The sequence below is a fragment of the Lactuca serriola genome, chromosome 1, assembly GCF_051521515.1.
Source record: "Lactuca serriola cultivar US96UC23 chromosome 1, Lser_US96UC23_V15, whole genome shotgun sequence".
In the NCBI taxonomy this organism is placed as follows: Eukaryota; Viridiplantae; Streptophyta; class Magnoliopsida; order Asterales; family Asteraceae; genus Lactuca; species Lactuca serriola.
The window spans coordinates 206603481-206616951 of record NC_136408.1 but is presented as its reverse complement, the minus strand read 5'-3'; the positions used below and the strand labels follow the sequence as shown (position 1 = coordinate 206616951).

Genomic DNA, 13471 nt, shown 5'->3' with positions numbered 1-13471 from the left:
GAAAGAAAGGAAAAAAAACAAAAAACCGCACGTAAAATGTAAAAAAAAAAAAAACGCAAACGGACAAACTAAAAAGGGGGGTGCAACACGAGGACTTCCCAGGGGGTCACCAATCCTAGTACTACTCTCGCCCAAGCACGCTTAATTGCGGAGTTCTGATGGGATCCGGTGCATTAGTGCTGGTATGATAGCACACGAAATAGTATCCCTGTTTATTGTTTTTATGTGTTACAAGACGCAGAACCTACTTTGTTTTGGTTTGCGGGGCGTGGGACCCATGTGACCGATCGGCTCCGTTCCAAAAATACGAAAACCATGAACCATGAACCGGAGGGCACCCGAGCATAGAAATAGCAAGAAAGAAAGGATAAAAAACCAAAAAACCGCACGTAAAATGTAAAAAAAAAATGCAAACGGACAACGAAAAAGATGGTGCAACACGAGCACATCCCAGGGGGTCACCCATCCTTGTACTACTCTCGCCCAAGCACACTTAACTGCGGAGTTCTGATGGGATTCGGTGCATTAGTGCTGGTATGATAGCACACGAAACACTATCCATGTTTATTGCTTTTATGTGTTACAAGACGCAGAGCCTACTTTGTTTTGGTACGCGGGGCGTGGGACCCAAGTGACCGATCGGCTCCGTTCCAAAAATACGAAAACCATGAACCATGAACCGGAGGGAACCCGAGCATAGAAATAGCAAGAAAGAAAGGAAAAAAAACCTAAAAACCGCACGTAAAATGGAAAAAAAAAAAACGCAAACGGACAACGAAAAAGGGGGCGCAACACGAGGACTTCCCAGGGGGTCACCCATCCTAGTACTAATCTCGCCCAAGCACGCTTAACTGCAGAGTTCTGATAGGATCCGGTGCATTAGTGCTGTTATGATCACACCTAAAATAATATCCACGTTTATTGCTTTTATGTGTTACAAGACGCATAATCTCCTTTGTTTTTGTACGCGGGGCGTGGGATCCACGTGACGGATCAGCTCCGTTCCAAAAATACGAAAACCATCAACCATAAACCGAAAGGCACACGAGCATAGAAACAGCCAGAAAGAAAGGAAAAAAACCAAAAAACAGCATGTAAAATGTAAAAAAAAATGCAAACGGACAACGAAAAAGAAGGTGCAACACGAGCACTTCCCAAGGGGTCACCCATCCTTGTACTACTCTCGCCCAAGCACGCTTAACTGCGGAGTTCTGATGGGATTCGGTGCATTAGTGCTGGTATGATCGCACACGAAATACTATCCATGTTTATTGCATTTATGTGTTACAAGACGCAGAACATCCTTTGTTTTGGTACGCTGGGCGTGGGACCCACGTGACCGATCGGCTCCGTTACAAAAAAACGAAAACCATCAACCATAAACCAGAGGGCACCCGAGCATAGAAATAGCAAGAAAGAAAGGGAAAAAAAAACAAAAAACCGCACGTAAAATGTAAAAAAAAAAAAAAAAAAAAAAACGCAAACGGACAAACTAAAAAGGGGGGGGTGCAACACGAGGACTTCCCAGGGGGTCATCAATCCTAGTACTACTCTCGCCCAAGCACGCTTAACTGCGGAATTCTGATGGGATCCGGTGCATTAGTGCTGGTATGATCGCACCCGAAATACTATCCATGTTCATTGCTTTTATGTGTTACCAGACGCAGAACTTCCTTTGTTTTGGTACGCGGGGCGTGGGACCTACGTGACTGATCGGCTCAGTTCCAAAAATACGAAAACCATCAACCATGAACCGGAGGGCACCCGAGCATAGAAATAGCAAGAAAGAAAGGAAAACAAACCAAAAAACCGCATGTAAAATGTAAAAAAAAAACGCAAACGGACAACGAAAAAGGGGGGGTGCAAAACGAGGACTTCCCAAGGGGTCACCCATCCTAGTACTACTCTCGTACAAGCACGCTTAACTGCGGAGTTCTGATGGGTTCCGGTGCATTAGTGTTGTTATGATCACACCCAAAATAATATCCATGTTTATTGCTTTTATGTGTTACAAGATGCAGAATCTCCTTTGTTTTTATACGCGGGGCGTGGGATCCACGTGACCGATCGGCTCCGTTCCAAAAATACGAAAACCATCAACGATAAACCGGAAGGCACCCGAGCATAGAAATAGCCAGAAAGAAAGGAAAAAAAAACCAAAAAACCGCACGTAAAATGTTAAAAAAAATGCAAACGGACATCGAAAAAGAGGGTGCAACACGAGCACTTCCAAGGGGGTCACCCATCCTTGTACTACTCTCGCCCAAGCTCGCTTAACTGCGATGTTCTGATGGGATTCGGTGCATTAGTGCTGGTATGATTGCACACGAAATAGTATCTATGTTTATTGCTTTTATGTGTTACAAAATGCAGAACCTTCTTTGTTTTGGTACGCGGGGCATGGGACCCATGTGACCGATCGACTCAGTTCCAAAAATACGAAAACCATGAACCATGAACCGGAGGGCACCCGAGCATAGAAGTAGCAAGAAAGAAAGGAAAAAAAACAAAAAACCGCACGTAAAATGTAAAAAAAAACGCAAACGGACAAACTAAAAAGGGGGGTGCAACACGAGGACTTCCCAGGGGGTCACCAATCCTAGTACTACTCTCGCCCAAGCACGCTTAATTGCGGGGTTCTGATGGGATCCGGTGCATTAGTGCTGGTATGATAGCACACGAAATAGTATCCCTGTTTATTGTTTTTATGTGTTACAAGACGCAGAACCTACTTTGTTTTGGTATGCGGGGCGTGGGACCCATGTGACCGATCGGCTCCGTTCCAAAAATACGAAAACCATGAACCATGAACCGGAGGCACCCGAGCATAGAAATAGCAAGAAAGAAAGGATAAAAAACCAAAAAACCGCACGTAAAATGTAAAAAAAAAATGCAAACGGACAACGAAAAAGATGGTGCAACACGAGCACATCCCAGGGGGTCACCCATCCTTGTACTACTCTCGCCCAAGCACACTTAACTGCGGAGTTCTGATGGGATTCGGTGCATTAGTGCTGGTATGATAGCACACGAAACACTATCCATGTTTATTGCTTTTATGTGTTACAAGACGCAGAGCCTACTTTGTTTTGGTACGCGGGGCGTGGGACCCAAGTGACCGATCGGCTCCGTTCCAAAAATACGAAAACCATGAACCATGAACCGGAGGGAACCCGAGCATAGAAATAGCAAGAAAGAAAGGAAAAAAAACCTAAAAACCGCACGTAAAATGGAAAAAAAAAAACGCAAACGGACAACGAAAAAGGGGGCGCAACACGAGGACTTCCCAGGGGGTCACCCATCCTAGTACTAATCTCGCCCAAGCACGCTTAACTGCAGAGTTCTGATAGGATCCGGTGCATTAGTGCTGTTATGATCACACCTAAAATAATATCCACGTTTATTGCTTTTATGTGTTACAAGACGCATAATCTCCTTTGTTTTTGTACGCGGGGCGTGGGATCCACGTGACGGATCAGCTCCGTTCCAAAAATACGAAAACCATCAACCATAAACCGAAAGGCACACGAGCATAGAAACAGCCAGAAAGAAAGGAAAAAAACCAAAAAACAGCATGTAAAATGTAAAAAAAAATGCAAACGGACAACGAAAAAGAAGGTGCAACACGAGCACTTCCCAAGGGGTCACCCATCCTTGTACTACTCTCGCCCAAGCACGCTTAACTGCGGAGTTCTGATGGGATTCGGTGCATTAGTGCTGGTATGATCGCACACGAAATACTATCCATGTTTATTGCATTTATGTGTTACAAGACACAGAACATCCTTTGTTTTGGTACGCTGGGCGTGGGACCCACGTGACCGATCGGCTCCGTTACAAAAAAACGAAAACCATCAACCATAAACCAGAGGGCACCCGAGCATAGAAATAGCAAGAAAGAAAGGGAAAAAAAAACAAAAAACCGCACGTAAAATGTAAAAAAAAAAAAAAAAAAAAAACGCAAACGGACAAACTAAAAAGGGGGGGGTGCAACACGAGGACTTCCCAGGGGGTCATCAATCCTAGTACTACTCTCGCCCAAGCACGCTTAACTGCGGAATTCTGATGGGATCCGGTGCATTAGTGCTGGTATGATCGCACCCGAAATACTATCCATGTTCATTGCTTTTATGTGTTACCAGACGCAGAACTTCCTTTGTTTTGGTACGCGGGGCGTGGGACCTACGTGACTGATCGGCTCAGTTCCAAACATACGAAAACCATCAACCATGAACCGGAGGGCACCCGAGCATAGAAATAGCAAGAAAGAAAGGAAAACAAACCAAAAAACCGCATGTAAAATGTAAAAAAAAAACGCAAACGGACAACGAAAAAGGGGGGGTGCAAAACGAGGACTTCCCAAGGGGTCACCCATCCTAGTACTACTCTCGTACAAGCACGCTTAACTGCGGAGTTCTGATGGGTTCCGGTGCATTAGTGTTGTTATGATCACACCCAAAATAATATCCATGTTTATTGCTTTTATGTGTTACAAGATGCAGAATCTCCTTTGTTTTTATACGCGGGGCGTGGGATCCACGTGACCGATCGGCTCCGTTCCAAAAATACGAAAACCATCAACGATAAACCGGAAGGCACCCGAGCATAGAAATAGCCAGAAAGAAAGGAAAAAAAAACCAAAAAACCGCACGTAAAATGTTAAAAAAAATGCAAACGGACATCGAAAAAGAGGGTGCAACACGAGCACTTCCAAGGGGGTCACCCATCCTTGTACTACTCTCGCCCAAGCTCGCTTAACTGCGATGTTCTGATGGGATTCGGTGCATTAGTGCTGGTATGATTGCACACGAAATAGTATCTATGTTTATTGCTTTTATGTGTTACAAAATGCAGAACCTTCTTTGTTTTGGTACGCAGGGCATGGGACCCATGTGACCGATCGACTCAGTTCCAAAAATACGAAAACCATGAACCATGAACCGGAGGGCACCCGAGCATAGAAGTAGCAAGAAAGAAAGGAAAAAAAACAAAAAACCGCACGTAAAATGTAAAAAAAAAAAAAAACGCAAACGGACAAACTAAAAAGGGGGGTGCAACACGAGGACTTCCCAGGGGGTCACCAATCCTAGTACTACTCTCGCCCAAGCACGCTTAATTGCGGAGTTCTGATGGGATCCGGTGCATTAGTGCTGGTATGATAGCACACGAAATAGTATCCCTGTTTATTGTTTTTATGTGTTACAAGACGCAGAACCTACTTTGTTTTGGTTTGCGGGGCGTGGGACCCATGTGACCGATCGGCTCCGTTCCAAAAATACGAAAACCATGAACCATGAACCGGAGGGCACCCGAGCATAGAAATAGCAAGAAAGAAAGGATAAAAAACCAAAAAACCGCACGTAAAATGTAAAAAAAAAATGCAAACGGACAACGAAAAAGATGGTGCAACACGAGCACATCCCAGGGGGTCACCCATCCTTGTACTACTCTCGCCCAAGCACACTTAACTGCGGAGTTCTGATGGGATTCGGTGCATTAGTGCTGGTATGATAGCACACGAAACACTATCCATGTTTATTGCTTTTATGTGTTACAAGACGCAGAGCCTACTTTGTTTTGGTACGCGGGGCGTGGGACCCAAGTGACCGATCGGCTCCGTTCCAAAAATACGAAAACCATGAACCATGAACCGGAGGGAACCCGAGCATAGAAATAGCAAGAAAGAAAGGAAAAAAAACCTAAAAACCGCACGTAAAATGGAAAAAAAAAGACGCAAACGGACAACGAAAAAGGGGGCGCAACACGAGGACTTCCCAGGGGGTCACCCATCCTAGTACTAATCTCGCCCAAGCACGCTTAACTGCCGAGTTCTGATAGGATCCGGTGCATTAGTGCTGTTATGATCACACCTAAAATAATATCCACGTTTATTGCTTTTATGTGTTACAAGACGCATAATCTCCTTTGTTTTTGTACGCGGGGCGTGGGATCCACGTGACGGATCAGCTCCGTTCCAAAAATACGAAAACCATCAACCATAAACCGGAAGGCACACGAGCATAGAAACAGCCAGAAAGAAAGGAAAAAAACCAAAAAACAGCATGTAAAATGTAAAAAAAAATGCAAACGGACAACGAAAAAGAAGGTGCAACACGAGCACTTCCCAAGGGGTCACCCATCCTTGTACTACTCTCGCCCAAGCACGCTTAACTGCGGAGTTCTGATGGGATTCGGTGCATTAGTGCTGGTATGATCGCACACGAAATACTATCCATGTTTATTGCATTTATGTGTTACAAGACGCAGAACATCCTTTGTTTTGGTACGCTGGGCGTGGGACCCACGTGACCGATCGGCTCCGTTACAAAAAAACGAAAACCATCAACCATAAACCAGAGGGCACCCGAGCATAGAAATAGCAAGAAAGAAAGGGAAAAAAAAAACAAAAAACCGCACGTAAAATGTAAAAAAAAAAAAAAAAAAAAAAAAAAAAAAAAAAAACGCAAACGGACAAACTAAAAAGGGGGGTGCAACACGAGGACTTCCCAGGGGGTCACCAATCCTAGTACTACTCTCGCCCAAGCACGCTTAACTGCGGAATTCTGATGGGATCCGGTGCATTAGTGCTGGTATGATCGCACCCGAAATACTATCCATGTTCATTGCTTTTATGTGTTACCAGACGCAGAACTTCCTTTGTTTTGGTACGCGGGGCGTGGGACCTACGTGACTGATCGGCTCAGTTCCAAAAATACGAAAACCATCAACCATGAACCGGAGGGCACCCGAGCATAGAAATAGCTAGAAAGAAAGGAAAACAAACCAAAAAACCGCATGTAAAATGTAAAAAAAAACGCAAACGGACAACGAAAAAGGGGGGTGCAAAACGAGGACTTCCCAAGGGGTCACCCATCCTAGTACTACTCTCGTACAAGCACGCTTAACTGCGGAGTTCTGATGGGTTCCGGTGCATTAGTGTTGTTATGATCACACCCAAAATAATATCCATGTTTATTGCTTTTATGTGTTACAAGATGCAGAATCTCCTTTGTTTTTATACGCGGTGCGTGGGATCCACGTGACCGATCGGCTCCGTTCCAAAAATACGAAAACCATCAACGATAAACCGGAAGGCACCCGAGCATAGAAATAGCCAGAAAGAAAGGAAAAAAAAACCAAAAAACCGCACGTAAAATGTTAAAAAAAATGCAAACGGACATCGAAAAAGAGGGTGCAACACGAGCACTTCCAAGGGGGTCACCCATCCTTGTACTACTCTCGCCCAAGCTCGCTTAACTGCGATGTTCTGATGGGATTCGGTGCATTAGTGCTGGTATGATTGCACACGAAATAGTATCTATGTTTATTGCTTTTATGTGTTACAAAATGCAGAACCTTCTTTGTTTTGGTACGCAGGGCATGGGACCCATGTGACCGATCGACTCAGTTCCAAAAATACGAAAACCATGAACCATGAACCGGAGGGCACCCGAGCATAGAAGTAGCAAGAAAGAAAGGAAAAAAAACAAAAAACCGCACGTAAAATGTAAAAAAAAAAAAAAACGCAAACGGACAAACTAAAAAGGGGGGTGCAACACGAGGACTTCCCAGGGGGTCACCAATCCTAGTACTACTCTCGCCCAAGCACGCTTAATTGCGGAGTTCTGATGGGATCCGGTGCATTAGTGCTGGTATGATAGCACACGAAATAGTATCCCTGTTTATTGTTTTTATGTGTTACAAGACGCAGAACCTACTTTGTTTTGGTTTGCGGGGCGTGGGACCCATGTGACCGATCGGCTCCGTTCCAAAAATACGAAAACCATGAACCATGAACCGGAGGGCACCCGAGCATAGAAATAGCAAGAAAGAAAGGATAAAAAACCAAAAAACCGCACGTAAAATGTAAAAAAAAAATGCAAACGGACAACGAAAAAGATGGTGCAACACGAGCACATCCCAGGGGGTCACCCATCCTTGTACTACTCTCGCCCAAGCACACTTAACTGCGGAGTTCTGATGGGATTCGGTGCATTAGTGCTGGTATGATAGCACACGAAACACTATCCATGTTTATTGCTTTTATGTGTTACAAGACGCAGAGCCTACTTTGTTTTGGTACGCGGGGCGTGGGACCCAAGTGACCGATCGGCTCCGTTCCAAAAATACGAAAACCATGAACCATGAACCGGAGGGAACCCGAGCATAGAAATAGCAAGAAAGAAAGGAAAAAAAACCTAAAAACCGCACGTAAAATGGAAAAAAAAAGACGCAAACGGACAACGAAAAAGGGGGCGCAACACGAGGACTTCCCAGGGGGTCACCCATCCTAGTACTAATCTCGCCCAAGCACGCTTAACTGCCGAGTTCTGATAGGATCCGGTGCATTAGTGCTGTTATGATCACACCTAAAATAATATCCACGTTTATTGCTTTTATGTGTTACAAGACGCATAATCTCCTTTGTTTTTGTACGCGGGGCGTGGGATCCACGTGACGGATCAGCTCCGTTCCAAAAATACGAAAACCATCAACCATAAACCGGAAGGCACACGAGCATAGAAACAGCCAGAAAGAAAGGAAAAAAACCAAAAAACAGCATGTAAAATGTAAAAAAAAATGCAAACGGACAACGAAAAAGAAGGTGCAACACGAGCACTTCCCAAGGGGTCACCCATCCTTGTACTACTCTCGCCCAAGCACGCTTAACTGCGGAGTTCTGATGGGATTCGGTGCATTAGTGCTGGTATGATCGCACACGAAATACTATCCATGTTTATTGCATTTATGTGTTACAAGACGCAGAACATCCTTTGTTTTGGTACGCTGGGCGTGGGACCCACGTGACCGATCGGCTCCGTTACAAAAAAACGAAAACCATCAACCATAAACCAGAGGGCACCCGAGCATAGAAATAGCAAGAAAGAAAGGGAAAAAAAAAACAAAAAACCGCACGTAAAATGTAAAAAAAAAAAAAAAAAAAAAAAAAAAAAAAAAAAACGCAAACGGACAAACTAAAAAGGGGGGTGCAACACGAGGACTTCCCAGGGGGTCACCAATCCTAGTACTACTCTCGCCCAAGCACGATTAACTGCGGAATTCTGATGGGATCCGGTGCATTAGTGCTGGTATGATCGCACCCGAAATACTATCCATGTTCATTGCTTTTATGTGTTACCAGACGCAGAACTTCCTTTGTTTTGGTACGCGGGGCGTGGGACCTACGTGACTGATCGGCTCAGTTCCAAAAATACGAAAACCATCAACCATGAACCGGAGGGCACCCGAGCATAGAAATAGCTAGAAAGAAAGGAAAACAAACCAAAAAACCGCATGTAAAATGTAAAAAAAAACGCAAACGGACAACGAAAAAGGGGGGTGCAAAACGAGGACTTCCCAAGGGGTCACCCATCGTAGTACTACTCTCGTACAAGCACGCTTAACTGCGGAGTTCTGATGGGTTCCGGTGCATTAGTGTTGTTATGATCACACCCAAAATAATATCCATGTTTATTGCTTTTATGTGTTACAAGATGCAGAATCTCCTTTGTTTTTATACGCGGTGCGTGGGATCCACGTGACCGATCGGCTCCGTTCCAAAAATACGAAAACCATCAACGATAAACCGGAAGGCACCCGAGCATATAAATAGCCAGAAAGAAAGGAAAAAAACCAAAAAACCGCACGTAAAATGTTAAAAAAAATGCAAACGGACATCGAAAAAGAGGGTGCAACACGAGCACTTCCAAGGGGGTCACCCATCCTTGTACTACTCTCGCCCAAGCTCGCTTAACTGCGATGTTCTGATGGGATTCGGTGCATTAGTGCTGGTATGATTGCACACGAAATAGTATCTATGTTTATTGCTTTTATGTGTTACAAAATGCAGAACCTTCTTTGTTTTGGTACGCAGGGCATGGGACCCATGTGACCGATCGACTCAGTTCCAAAAATACGAAAACCATGAACCATGAACCGGAGGGCACCCGAGCATAGAAGTAGCAAGAAAGAAAGGAAAAAAAACAAAAAACCGCACGTAAAATGTAAAAAAAAAAAAAAACGCAAACGGACAAACTAAAAAGGGGGGTGCAACACGAGGACTTCCCAGGGGGTCACCAATCCTAGTACTACTCTCGCCCAAGCACGCTTAATTGCGGAGTTCTGATGGGATCCGGTGCATTAGTGCTGGTATGATAGCACACGAAATAGTATCCCTGTTTATTGTTTTTATGTGTTACAAGACGCAGAACCTACTTTGTTTTGGTTTGCGGGGCGTGGGACCCATGTGACCGATCGGCTCCGTTCCAAAAATACGAAAACCATGAACCATGAACCGGAGGGCACCCGAGCATAGAAATAGCAAGAAAGAAAGGATAAAAAACCAAAAAACCGCACGTAAAATGTAAAAAAAAAATGCAAACGGACAACGAAAAAGATGGTGCAACACGAGCACATCCCAGGGGGTCACCCATCCTTGTACTACTCTCGCCCAAGCACACTTAACTGCGGAGTTCTGATGGGATTCGGTGCATTAGTGCTGGTATGATAGCACACGAAACACTATCCATGTTTATTGCTTTTATGTGTTACAAGACGCAGAGCCTACTTTGTTTTGGTACGCGGGGCGTGGGACCCAAGTGACCGATCGGCTCCGTTCCAAAAATACGAAAACCATGAACCATGAACCGGAGGGAACCCGAGCATAGAAATAGCAAGAAAGAAAGGAAAAAAAACCTAAAAACCGCACGTAAAATGGAAAAAAAAAGACGCAAACGGACAACGAAAAAGGGGGCGCAACACGAGGACTTCCCAGGGGGTCACCCATCCTAGTACTAATCTCGCCCAAGCACGCTTAACTGCCGAGTTCTGATAGGATCCGGTGCATTAGTGCTGTTATGATCACACCTAAAATAATATCCACGTTTATTGCTTTTATGTGTTACAAGACGCATAATCTCCTTTGTTTTTGTACGCGGGGCGTGGGATCCACGTGACGGATCAGCTCCGTTCCAAAAATACGAAAACCATCAACCATAAACCGGAAGGCACACGAGCATAGAAACAGCCAGAAAGAAAGGAAAAAAACCAAAAAACAGCATGTAAAATGTAAAAAAAAATGCAAACGGACAACGAAAAAGAAGGTGCAACACGAGCACTTCCCAAGGGGTCACCCATCCTTGTACTACTCTCGCCCAAGCACGCTTAACTGCGGAGTTCTGATGGGATTCGGTGCATTAGTGCTGGTATGATCGCACACGAAATACTATCCATGTTTATTGCATTTATGTGTTACAAGACGCAGAACATCCTTTGTTTTGGTACGCTGGGCGTGGGACCCACGTGACCGATCGGCTCCGTTACAAAAAAACGAAAACCATCAACCATAAACCAGAGGGCACCCGAGCATAGAAATAGCAAGAAAGAAAGGGAAAAAAAAAACAAAAAACCGCACGTAAAATGTAAAAAAAAAAAAAAAAAAAAAAAAAAAAAAAAAAACGCAAACGGACAAACTAAAAAGGGGGGTGCAACACGAGGACTTCCCAGGGGGTCACCAATCCTAGTACTACTCTCGCCCAAGCACGCTTAACTGCGGAATTCTGATGGGATCCGGTGCATTAGTGCTGGTATGATCGCACCCGAAATACTATCCATGTTCATTGCTTTTATGTGTTACCAGACGCAGAACTTCCTTTGTTTTGGTACGCGGGGCGTGGGACCTACGTGACTGATCGGCTCAGTTCCAAAAATACGAAAACCATCAACCATGAACCGGAGGGCACCCGAGCATAGAAATAGCTAGAAAGAAAGGAAAACAAACCAAAAAACCGCATGTAAAATGTAAAAAAAAACGCAAACGGACAACGAAAAAGGGGGGTGCAAAACGAGGACTTCCCAAGGGGTCACCCATCCTAGTACTACTCTCGTACAAGCACGCTTAACTGCGGAGTTCTGATGGGTTCCGGTGCATTAGTGTTGTTATGATCACACCCAAAATAATATCCATGTTTATTGCTTTTATGTGTTACAAGATGCAGAATCTCCTTTGTTTTTATACGCGGTGCGTGGGATCCACGTGACCGATCGGCTCCGTTCCAAAAATACGAAAACCATCAACGATAAACCGGAAGGCACCCGAGCATAGAAATAGCCAGAAAGAAAGGAAAAAAAAACCAAAAAACCGCACGTAAAATGTTAAAAAAAATGCAAACGGACATCGAAAAAGAGGGTGCAACACGAGCACTTCCAAGGGGGTCACCCATCCTTGTACTACTCTCGCCCAAGCTCGCTTAACTGCGATGTTCTGATGGGATTCGGTGCATTAGTGCTGGTATGATTGCACACGAAATAGTATCTATGTTTATTGCTTTTATGTGTTACAAAATGCAGAACCTTCTTTGTTTTGGTACGCAGGGCATGGGACCCATGTGACCGATCGACTCAGTTCCAAAAATACGAAAACCATGAACCATGAACCGGAGGGCACCCGAGCATAGAAGTAGCAAGAAAGAAAGGAAAAAAAACAAAAAACCGCACGTAAAATGTAAAAAAAAAAAAAAACGCAAACGGACAAACTAAAAAGGGGGGTGCAACACGAGGACTTCCCAGGGGGTCACCAATCCTAGTACTACTCTCGCCCAAGCACGCTTAATTGCGGAGTTCTGATGGGATCCGGTGCATTAGTGCTGGTATGATAGCACACGAAATAGTATCCCTGTTTATTGTTTTTATGTGTTACAAGACGCAGAACCTACTTTGTTTTGGTTTGCGGGGCGTGGGACCCATGTGACCGATCGGCTCCGTTCCAAAAATACGAAAACCATGAACCATGAACCGGAGGGCACCCGAGCATAGAAATAGCAAGAAAGAAAGGATAAAAAACCAAAAAACCGCACGTAAAATGTAAAAAAAAAATGCAAACGGACAACGAAAAAGATGGTGCAACACGAGCACATCCCAGGGGGTCACCCATCCTTGTACTACTCTCGCCCAAGCACACTTAACTGCGGAGTTCTGATGGGATTCGGTGCATTAGTGCTGGTATGATAGCACACGAAACACTATCCATGTTTATTGCTTTTATGTGTTACAAGACGCAGAGCCTACTTTGTTTTGGTACGCGGGGCGTGGGACCCAAGTGACCGATCGGCTCCGTTCCAAAAATACGAAAACCATGAACCATGAACCGGAGGGAACCCGAGCATAGAAATAGCAAGAAAGAAAGGAAAAAAAACCTAAAAACCGCACGTAAAATGGAAAAAAAAAGACGCAAACGGACAACGAAAAAGGGGGCGCAACACGAGGACTTCCCAGGGGGTCACCCATCCTAGTACTAATCTCGCCCAAGCACGCTTAACTGCCGAGTTCTGATAGGATCCGGTGCATTAGTGCTGTTATGATCACACCTAAAATAATATCCACGTTTATTGCTTTTATGTGTTACAAGACGCATAATCTCCTTTGTTTTTGTACGCGGGGCGTGGGATCCACGTGACGGATCAGCTCCGTTCCA

At 44.6% G+C, this 13471-nt stretch overlaps 38 non-coding genes across 38 annotated transcripts; all 38 read right to left on the bottom strand.

The window, feature by feature from the left end:
- Positions 1-77: 77 nt before the first annotated feature.
- Positions 78-196, bottom strand: LOC145074875 (5S ribosomal RNA). The gene has a single exon (XR_013692150.1). It is a non-coding gene; the product is annotated as a 5S ribosomal RNA (ribosomal RNA).
- Positions 197-429: 233 nt separating this feature from the next.
- On the bottom strand, positions 430-548 carry LOC145079534 (5S ribosomal RNA). Its single transcript, XR_013695044.1, has one exon. It is a non-coding gene; the product is annotated as a 5S ribosomal RNA (ribosomal RNA).
- A 235-nt stretch (positions 549-783) lies between these two features.
- Positions 784-902, bottom strand: LOC145078201 (5S ribosomal RNA). The gene has a single exon (XR_013693793.1). It is a non-coding gene; the product is annotated as a 5S ribosomal RNA (ribosomal RNA).
- Positions 903-1133: 231 nt separating this feature from the next.
- On the bottom strand, positions 1134-1252 carry LOC145075748 (5S ribosomal RNA). The gene has a single exon (XR_013692504.1). It is a non-coding gene; the product is annotated as a 5S ribosomal RNA (ribosomal RNA).
- Positions 1253-1503: 251 nt separating this feature from the next.
- LOC145085754 (5S ribosomal RNA) lies at positions 1504-1622 on the bottom strand. The gene has a single exon (XR_013700145.1). It is a non-coding gene; the product is annotated as a 5S ribosomal RNA (ribosomal RNA).
- Positions 1623-1857: 235 nt separating this feature from the next.
- Positions 1858-1976, bottom strand: LOC145076109 (5S ribosomal RNA). The gene has a single exon (XR_013692595.1). It is a non-coding gene; the product is annotated as a 5S ribosomal RNA (ribosomal RNA).
- Positions 1977-2209: 233 nt separating this feature from the next.
- On the bottom strand, positions 2210-2328 carry LOC145079087 (5S ribosomal RNA). The gene has a single exon (XR_013694612.1). It is a non-coding gene; the product is annotated as a 5S ribosomal RNA (ribosomal RNA).
- Positions 2329-2561: 233 nt separating this feature from the next.
- On the bottom strand, positions 2562-2680 carry LOC145078806 (5S ribosomal RNA). The gene has a single exon (XR_013694337.1). It is a non-coding gene; the product is annotated as a 5S ribosomal RNA (ribosomal RNA).
- Positions 2681-2912: 232 nt separating this feature from the next.
- On the bottom strand, positions 2913-3031 carry LOC145079532 (5S ribosomal RNA). The gene has a single exon (XR_013695043.1). It is a non-coding gene; the product is annotated as a 5S ribosomal RNA (ribosomal RNA).
- A 234-nt stretch (positions 3032-3265) lies between these two features.
- On the bottom strand, positions 3266-3384 carry LOC145078190 (5S ribosomal RNA). The gene has a single exon (XR_013693783.1). It is a non-coding gene; the product is annotated as a 5S ribosomal RNA (ribosomal RNA).
- Positions 3385-3615: 231 nt separating this feature from the next.
- On the bottom strand, positions 3616-3734 carry LOC145075742 (5S ribosomal RNA). Its single transcript, XR_013692503.1, has one exon. It is a non-coding gene; the product is annotated as a 5S ribosomal RNA (ribosomal RNA).
- A 250-nt stretch (positions 3735-3984) lies between these two features.
- LOC145085753 (5S ribosomal RNA) lies at positions 3985-4103 on the bottom strand. Its single transcript, XR_013700144.1, has one exon. It is a non-coding gene; the product is annotated as a 5S ribosomal RNA (ribosomal RNA).
- Positions 4104-4338: 235 nt separating this feature from the next.
- On the bottom strand, positions 4339-4457 carry LOC145076099 (5S ribosomal RNA). Its single transcript, XR_013692592.1, has one exon. It is a non-coding gene; the product is annotated as a 5S ribosomal RNA (ribosomal RNA).
- Positions 4458-4690: 233 nt separating this feature from the next.
- On the bottom strand, positions 4691-4809 carry LOC145079086 (5S ribosomal RNA). Its single transcript, XR_013694611.1, has one exon. It is a non-coding gene; the product is annotated as a 5S ribosomal RNA (ribosomal RNA).
- Positions 4810-5048: 239 nt separating this feature from the next.
- Positions 5049-5167, bottom strand: LOC145074863 (5S ribosomal RNA). The gene has a single exon (XR_013692147.1). It is a non-coding gene; the product is annotated as a 5S ribosomal RNA (ribosomal RNA).
- A 233-nt stretch (positions 5168-5400) lies between these two features.
- On the bottom strand, positions 5401-5519 carry LOC145079530 (5S ribosomal RNA). Its single transcript, XR_013695041.1, has one exon. It is a non-coding gene; the product is annotated as a 5S ribosomal RNA (ribosomal RNA).
- Positions 5520-5753: 234 nt separating this feature from the next.
- Positions 5754-5872, bottom strand: LOC145078899 (5S ribosomal RNA). The gene has a single exon (XR_013694427.1). It is a non-coding gene; the product is annotated as a 5S ribosomal RNA (ribosomal RNA).
- A 231-nt stretch (positions 5873-6103) lies between these two features.
- LOC145075737 (5S ribosomal RNA) lies at positions 6104-6222 on the bottom strand. The gene has a single exon (XR_013692502.1). It is a non-coding gene; the product is annotated as a 5S ribosomal RNA (ribosomal RNA).
- A 263-nt stretch (positions 6223-6485) lies between these two features.
- Positions 6486-6604, bottom strand: LOC145085373 (5S ribosomal RNA). Its single transcript, XR_013699774.1, has one exon. It is a non-coding gene; the product is annotated as a 5S ribosomal RNA (ribosomal RNA).
- Positions 6605-6837: 233 nt separating this feature from the next.
- On the bottom strand, positions 6838-6956 carry LOC145076096 (5S ribosomal RNA). Its single transcript, XR_013692591.1, has one exon. It is a non-coding gene; the product is annotated as a 5S ribosomal RNA (ribosomal RNA).
- Positions 6957-7189: 233 nt separating this feature from the next.
- Positions 7190-7308, bottom strand: LOC145079085 (5S ribosomal RNA). The gene has a single exon (XR_013694610.1). It is a non-coding gene; the product is annotated as a 5S ribosomal RNA (ribosomal RNA).
- A 239-nt stretch (positions 7309-7547) lies between these two features.
- Positions 7548-7666, bottom strand: LOC145074859 (5S ribosomal RNA). The gene has a single exon (XR_013692144.1). It is a non-coding gene; the product is annotated as a 5S ribosomal RNA (ribosomal RNA).
- Positions 7667-7899: 233 nt separating this feature from the next.
- On the bottom strand, positions 7900-8018 carry LOC145079529 (5S ribosomal RNA). Its single transcript, XR_013695040.1, has one exon. It is a non-coding gene; the product is annotated as a 5S ribosomal RNA (ribosomal RNA).
- A 234-nt stretch (positions 8019-8252) lies between these two features.
- LOC145078898 (5S ribosomal RNA) lies at positions 8253-8371 on the bottom strand. The gene has a single exon (XR_013694426.1). It is a non-coding gene; the product is annotated as a 5S ribosomal RNA (ribosomal RNA).
- A 231-nt stretch (positions 8372-8602) lies between these two features.
- LOC145075732 (5S ribosomal RNA) lies at positions 8603-8721 on the bottom strand. The gene has a single exon (XR_013692501.1). It is a non-coding gene; the product is annotated as a 5S ribosomal RNA (ribosomal RNA).
- Positions 8722-8984: 263 nt separating this feature from the next.
- LOC145085781 (5S ribosomal RNA) lies at positions 8985-9103 on the bottom strand. Its single transcript, XR_013700170.1, has one exon. It is a non-coding gene; the product is annotated as a 5S ribosomal RNA (ribosomal RNA).
- A 233-nt stretch (positions 9104-9336) lies between these two features.
- LOC145076821 (5S ribosomal RNA) lies at positions 9337-9455 on the bottom strand. Its single transcript, XR_013692815.1, has one exon. It is a non-coding gene; the product is annotated as a 5S ribosomal RNA (ribosomal RNA).
- A 231-nt stretch (positions 9456-9686) lies between these two features.
- On the bottom strand, positions 9687-9805 carry LOC145079084 (5S ribosomal RNA). Its single transcript, XR_013694609.1, has one exon. It is a non-coding gene; the product is annotated as a 5S ribosomal RNA (ribosomal RNA).
- Positions 9806-10044: 239 nt separating this feature from the next.
- LOC145074853 (5S ribosomal RNA) lies at positions 10045-10163 on the bottom strand. The gene has a single exon (XR_013692143.1). It is a non-coding gene; the product is annotated as a 5S ribosomal RNA (ribosomal RNA).
- A 233-nt stretch (positions 10164-10396) lies between these two features.
- LOC145079528 (5S ribosomal RNA) lies at positions 10397-10515 on the bottom strand. Its single transcript, XR_013695039.1, has one exon. It is a non-coding gene; the product is annotated as a 5S ribosomal RNA (ribosomal RNA).
- Positions 10516-10749: 234 nt separating this feature from the next.
- On the bottom strand, positions 10750-10868 carry LOC145078896 (5S ribosomal RNA). The gene has a single exon (XR_013694425.1). It is a non-coding gene; the product is annotated as a 5S ribosomal RNA (ribosomal RNA).
- A 231-nt stretch (positions 10869-11099) lies between these two features.
- On the bottom strand, positions 11100-11218 carry LOC145075726 (5S ribosomal RNA). The gene has a single exon (XR_013692500.1). It is a non-coding gene; the product is annotated as a 5S ribosomal RNA (ribosomal RNA).
- Positions 11219-11480: 262 nt separating this feature from the next.
- On the bottom strand, positions 11481-11599 carry LOC145085372 (5S ribosomal RNA). Its single transcript, XR_013699773.1, has one exon. It is a non-coding gene; the product is annotated as a 5S ribosomal RNA (ribosomal RNA).
- Positions 11600-11832: 233 nt separating this feature from the next.
- Positions 11833-11951, bottom strand: LOC145076094 (5S ribosomal RNA). The gene has a single exon (XR_013692590.1). It is a non-coding gene; the product is annotated as a 5S ribosomal RNA (ribosomal RNA).
- Positions 11952-12184: 233 nt separating this feature from the next.
- Positions 12185-12303, bottom strand: LOC145079081 (5S ribosomal RNA). The gene has a single exon (XR_013694607.1). It is a non-coding gene; the product is annotated as a 5S ribosomal RNA (ribosomal RNA).
- A 239-nt stretch (positions 12304-12542) lies between these two features.
- LOC145074848 (5S ribosomal RNA) lies at positions 12543-12661 on the bottom strand. Its single transcript, XR_013692139.1, has one exon. It is a non-coding gene; the product is annotated as a 5S ribosomal RNA (ribosomal RNA).
- Positions 12662-12894: 233 nt separating this feature from the next.
- On the bottom strand, positions 12895-13013 carry LOC145079527 (5S ribosomal RNA). Its single transcript, XR_013695037.1, has one exon. It is a non-coding gene; the product is annotated as a 5S ribosomal RNA (ribosomal RNA).
- A 234-nt stretch (positions 13014-13247) lies between these two features.
- On the bottom strand, positions 13248-13366 carry LOC145078895 (5S ribosomal RNA). The gene has a single exon (XR_013694424.1). It is a non-coding gene; the product is annotated as a 5S ribosomal RNA (ribosomal RNA).
- Between the last annotated feature and the right edge of the window lie 105 nt (positions 13367-13471).